Raw genomic sequence first — 5,381 nt, 5'->3', positions numbered from 1 at the left:
AGAGAGAGAGAGAGAGACATGGCGAGAGAGAAACACGGCGAGAGAGAGAGATACAGCGAGAAAGAGACACAGTGAGAGCAAGAGAGAGACACACACAGAGAGTGAGAGAGACAGAGAATGAGAGACACACACAGCGAGTGAGAGAGAGAGAGAAAGAGAGAGGAGAGAGACAGAGAGACACACACAAAGCCAGAGCCAGAGCCCTTGGCAGGGTGAACTCTCTCACTTACGTCTCATGGGTGCCGAAGAAAAAGATGGGGTATTTGTTGGATGGCGATTTCACGGCTCCTTCTGGAAGCTCATCGATCTGTGGAGTCAAACAAGAGTCAGAACTGAGAAGGGAGCTTCAGCACAGTGTTAGGCTTCAAAACAAGACCGAGAGCCCCACAGCAGATCATTTGGGGAGCCATTTGGCCCTTCAGAGCTAGCCTGGCTGGTATCTCCCTCCGTGAGGCAGAGAGAAAGAGGACAGACAGCCTCGCACAGCCTGGCTTCCGCCGACGTGACGAGAGGCTCACTCCGACAGAACGCGCGGCCGGCGACGACTCCCCATCGGGCAGGGAAACAAGCCTGCATTCCTCTAGCGCCTTCCAGCAACGCTGGACAGTGCTGCGCAGCTGCTTGTGTTCCTTCACCACATGCTCCCCCTCTCCCCCCCCCAACCACTGCAGGTACCCACACTGCAAAGCGGAGGGAGACACGGGCAATTGGCACATGCACAGCAAGATCCCACACACCCTCGCGATAGCAAAGGGAAGTGCCAATCGAGGAGGAGGGCGGCGGCGTGTGGTTTTCTTGGGGTGGGGGTCAAATGGGGCGTGGTGCAGAGGAGAACATAAGACCTCAGAGCGGAACCTCTGCAGTCCATTCAGCCCATCGAGCCTGCTCTCCCATTCAACAAGATGGTGCCTGATCCGGTCACCCTCAACTCCACTTTCCGATCTCCTCCCCATCACCCTCGATTCCCTTCCTGAGGATAAACCTCTCTACCGCAGCCTTGAAACTTCCTGGAAATTGGGGGAAGAGGAGGGCCGGAGGAGGATTCTTCAGGACGGAGATGATGAGGAGATATTTCTTCTCCCAGCGAGCCTGTTGAATTCATTACCACAGGGAGTCGCTGATGCCAAAACACTGGACGTATTCAAGAGACGGCTAAATATAGCACTTGGGGCGAATGGGGTCAAAGGTTACGGGAAGAAAGCAGCTGTTGAGTTGGACGATGAGCCATGATGATGATGATGAATAGCAGGGCAGGCTCGAAGGGCCGAATGGCCTCCTCCGACTTTCTATGCCCCAGCGCAGTAAAGAATTCCTCAGATTCACTCCCCGCAGAGAGAATGAATTCCTCCCTGTCTCTTGCATACAACGGGGCGCCCCACCCCCCAACCCCGTTCTGAAATGACGCCCTCTGGTCCCGGTCTATACCATAGCGGGGAAACCAATCTGGCGTGTGTGGACAAACAGAGGGACCCGGGGTGGGGGGGGGGGGGTTTCAGGTACTTAATTCTTTGGAACTTGCAGCACATGTCGACAGGGTGGTGAAGGTGGCGTTTGGCACACTTACCCTTTTGAGTGCCGGAGTTGGTGGGGGAGGCAGCATGTTGATTTTGTACAGGACGTTGGCGAGGACCTAGATCAGTACAGGCCCTTCGGCCCATGATCAACCTAACCCCTCAAATTCCTGCCACCCACGTACTGAGGCCTCTTCCGGAGTGCTGCGTCCAGTTCTGGTCACCCTGCTACAGGGAGGATATGATTGAACTGGAGAGGGTGCAGGAAAGATTTACTTGGACTGGGAGGGTTTGAATTACAAGGAAAGGCTGGCACTTTTTTCCCCCCACGTAGGTGGTTGAGGGGGAGGGGGGGGGGGGGGGGCGACCTTATAGGGGGTTTATAAAATCGTGAAGGGGTACAGCCAAAGTGAATAGCACAGGCCTTTCCCTACCTCCTCATGTCCGCATATTTGTAACGTGAAGAGATAAATTAAAACTGACCTGAGGGGCAAGTTTTTCCACATAGAGGGTGGTGCGTGCATGGAATGAGCTGCCAGAGGGAGTGGTGGAGGCTGGTACAATTACAGCATTTAAAAGGCAACTGGGTGGGCATATGAATAGAAAGGGTTTAGAGGGATATGGGCCAAGCGCAGGTAAATGAGACTAGTTTGGTTTGGGAAACTGGACCAGTTGGACCGACAGGTCCGTTTCTCTGCTGTACAGCTTTATTACCTGTCCACATCCCTTAACTATCTTAGTTAAAACCAAACGGACTGCTGTCAATCAGAAACAAAAACCGAAACTGCTGGAAAAGCTCAGCAGGAGACCCGCAGCATCTGAGGACAGAAAGCAGAGTTACCCTTTCGGGGGTCCGGTGACCCTCCTTCAGAACTGTCCCCCCCCCCCCCCAGGAACCCTGTACGAGCGAGGTCACCCCTCGTTCTCCCAAACTCCAGCGAGTCCAGGTCCAAATGGACTCAAGCTCTGCCCATCGGCCATTCCCTCCACACCCGGGATCAGCCGAGTGAACCTTCTCTGGCTCTAGCCTTCCTTAGGGAAGGGGCTCAGAACTGGGCACGGGTATTCCAGCTGCCTGTGCCTTGACAGGGGGGGGGCAGAGTCGAAAAGCACGGTGCTGGAAAAGCACAGCCGGTCAGGCAGCACCCGAGGAGGAGGGTGAAGGAGACTCGATCAGCGGGCAATGTGACCCCACCAGAGCGCCGGACACGGTTATCTCTGCAGTGTCTGGTCAACCTGGCCCTGGTAAAACACCTCGCTCTCGCTCAAAGCCACGTGCTGCTGGCGTTATCTCAAAGGCACTGTCGCTGGGATGGGGTGGTGTCACTAAAACAACCTCCTGCTGGTCCTCTCCTGCGGGCAGGGCTCTGTGAACGAGCTGATAAGGAGCTCTCTCTGAAAGTGAACTCTGTCCTCTCCAACTACTGGGCTGGTTCACTCCACACGGCCACTAACCCACCCTCCCCCACCTCCGGAGCTCTCTGTCTCCTCCCACGCCCCTTACGGACTGGCTGCAGGGAAGAATTTGACACAAATCCCTCCCATAGCAGGGGGAGGGGGTGGGCACTGCCATCTTTATCCTTTAAATGCTGTCATTGTACCAGCCTCCACCACTGGCTGGGATTGAGTTTAAAAACAGGGAGGTTACGCTGCAGCTGTACAGGGAGCTGGGCAGGCCACACTTGGGAGTAACTGTGTACGGGTTCGGTCTCCCCTCCTTGAGAAAGGATGTACTGGGCCCTGGAGGGGGAGGGGGAGTGCACAAGGCGGGGAGTGGATGTAACAGCAAGGAAGTTGTTTCCACCGGTGGGTGAAACTAGAACTAGGGGCACAGCGGGGGGGGGGGGGGGAGAGCAGATTTCAGACTGAGCTGAGGGGGAAGCTCTTCACCCAGAGGGTTTGTGAATCTGTGGGATCCCCCCCTGCCCAGTTGAGGGCACCTTGTGGAACGTCTTTAAGGCAAAGGTCGATTTTGGTTAAGTAACGGGATGAAGGGTTACGGTGAGAGGGCAGGTAAGTGGCCACAGTAAGATCAGCCATGAGGTTATTGAGTGGTGGAGCAGGGGGTCAGATGGCCGACTCACATTTCCCATGCTCATGACTTTCACACTCTCTTTTGTTTCTGTTCCACTTACTGCCTGTCCCTAATTGCCCCCTTGAGGAGCTGGTGGTGAGCAACCGTGCCCAGGGAGGCAGTGCCCTGGAATCTCGCTGCAGGGGAGGGGCTAAAAAGAGCCAGCCGTTGGCGCGGGGCCCCTTGGCTGTACTCCCGCAGCGTCCCCGATGTGTAACCTGCCTCTCCAACTCGGAATCTAATCCTTAGGCTGCTTTGTCTGACCCTTAACAACATCCAGTTTTAATCCCCAGGAGCAGACTGCACTTCCACTAAACTGCCTGGCAGATGGCCAGTGTCTGGGCCACGGAGGGATGGGGAGTCACTGCCCACTGGCTGAGTTTACAGTCGGGAGGAGGAATTCAGCGACTCGAGTCATAGAGCTGTACAGCACGGACACAGACCCTTCGGCCCAACCCGTCCATGCCGACCAGGTATCCCAACCCAATCTAGTCCCTCCTGCCAGCACCCGGCCCGTATCCCTCCAAACCCTTCCTACTCATATACCCATCCAGATGCCTCAAATGTTGCAATTGTACCAGCCTCCATCCATCACATCCTCTGGCAGCTCATTCCATACACGCACCACCCTGTGTGTGAAAACGTTGCCCCTTAGGTCTCTTTTATATCTTTCCCCTCTCACCTTAAACCTATGCCCTCTAGTTCCCGACCCCAGGGAAAAGACTTTGCCTATTTACCCTATCTGTGCCCCTCGTAATTTTGTAAACCTCTATAAGGTCACCCCTCAGCCTCCGACGCTCCAGGGAAAACAGCCCCAGCCTATTCAGCCTCTCCCTGTAGTTCAAACCCTCCAACCCTGGCAACATCCTTGTAATTTTCTGAACCCTTTCAAGATTCACATATATGTATATCGTTCCGATATATTGGTGCCTTTTTAAATAAACAATGCAGGGCCACCGTTTGTTGGATACAGAGGATTGTGAGAAGGGTACGGTGATATTGTCGCACCGGGATCCACTGCAGGTCAGGAAACAGTGGGTTGGAGGAAGGGGGGTGATTGTGTGGGTGGTGGGGATTGAAATTGCATGGGTATGGGACTCGGCTCCACCGGGGCAGATTACCGCAAGGGCAGACAGCGGGAGATCAGCCAGGAGGTGTTCGAGACAGCAAATCCACTGCAGAGGTGGCCCAGCTGTGTATTGACCAGCTAGCCCCTTCTCTCTCTCTCTCTCTCCCAGCTGGAGGTGAGGATATCAGACAGACCGATCCATCGCGGACTTCCCACTCGCCCCAGACCTCGAGTGCCTCAAGCTAACCACCCACCACACCCAACCCCTGCCTGCTCTGATCCTCAGCTCAACGGGAAACTGAGCCAGTCCAACCTCCCAGGGCCACAACTCAGCCGTTGCTGTGACAGCTGTGACCGAATTCAAAAGGAGCGGGCACTATTGGAGGGTTGGCACTGAGGGAGCGGGCACTGTCGGAGGGTCAGTGCTGAGGGAGTGGGCACTGTCGGAGGGTCAGCACTGAGGGAGCAGGCACTGTTGGAGGGTCAGCGCAGAGAGAGTGGGCACTGTCGAAGGGTCAGCGCTGAGGGAGCGGACACTGTCGGAGGGTCAGTGCTGAGGGAGTGGGCACTGTCGGAGGGTCAGCGCTGAGAGAGCGGGCACTGTCGGGAGGGTCAACACCAGATGCCAAGGTGTCAAATTGCCCCCAATCGTGCCAGCAATTCTCTCCTAGCGGAGATCCAATTGTGACACATAGGTCTTGTGTTATTACAGGGGGCTTAGCCCCAA

General features: G+C 55.6%; 1 long non-coding RNA gene across 1 annotated transcript; it reads left to right on the top strand.

Moving 5' to 3' along the window:
• The first annotated feature begins 230 nt into the window (after nt 1–230).
• Nucleotides 231–2,699, top strand: LOC122546212. The gene is made up of 3 exons (XR_006310691.1): nt 231–309; nt 1,887–1,889; nt 2,689–2,699. It is a non-coding gene; the product is annotated as an uncharacterized LOC122546212 (long non-coding RNA).
• Nucleotides 2,700–5,381: the final 2,682 nt, after the last annotated feature.

This window comes from Chiloscyllium plagiosum, unplaced genomic scaffold (genome assembly GCF_004010195.1).
Source record: "Chiloscyllium plagiosum isolate BGI_BamShark_2017 unplaced genomic scaffold, ASM401019v2 scaf_83433, whole genome shotgun sequence".
Lineage (NCBI taxonomy): Eukaryota > Metazoa > Chordata > Chondrichthyes > Orectolobiformes > Hemiscylliidae > Chiloscyllium > Chiloscyllium plagiosum.
The sequence above is the reverse complement of the archived record's forward strand: the minus strand, read 5'-3'. Positions and strand labels throughout refer to the sequence as shown.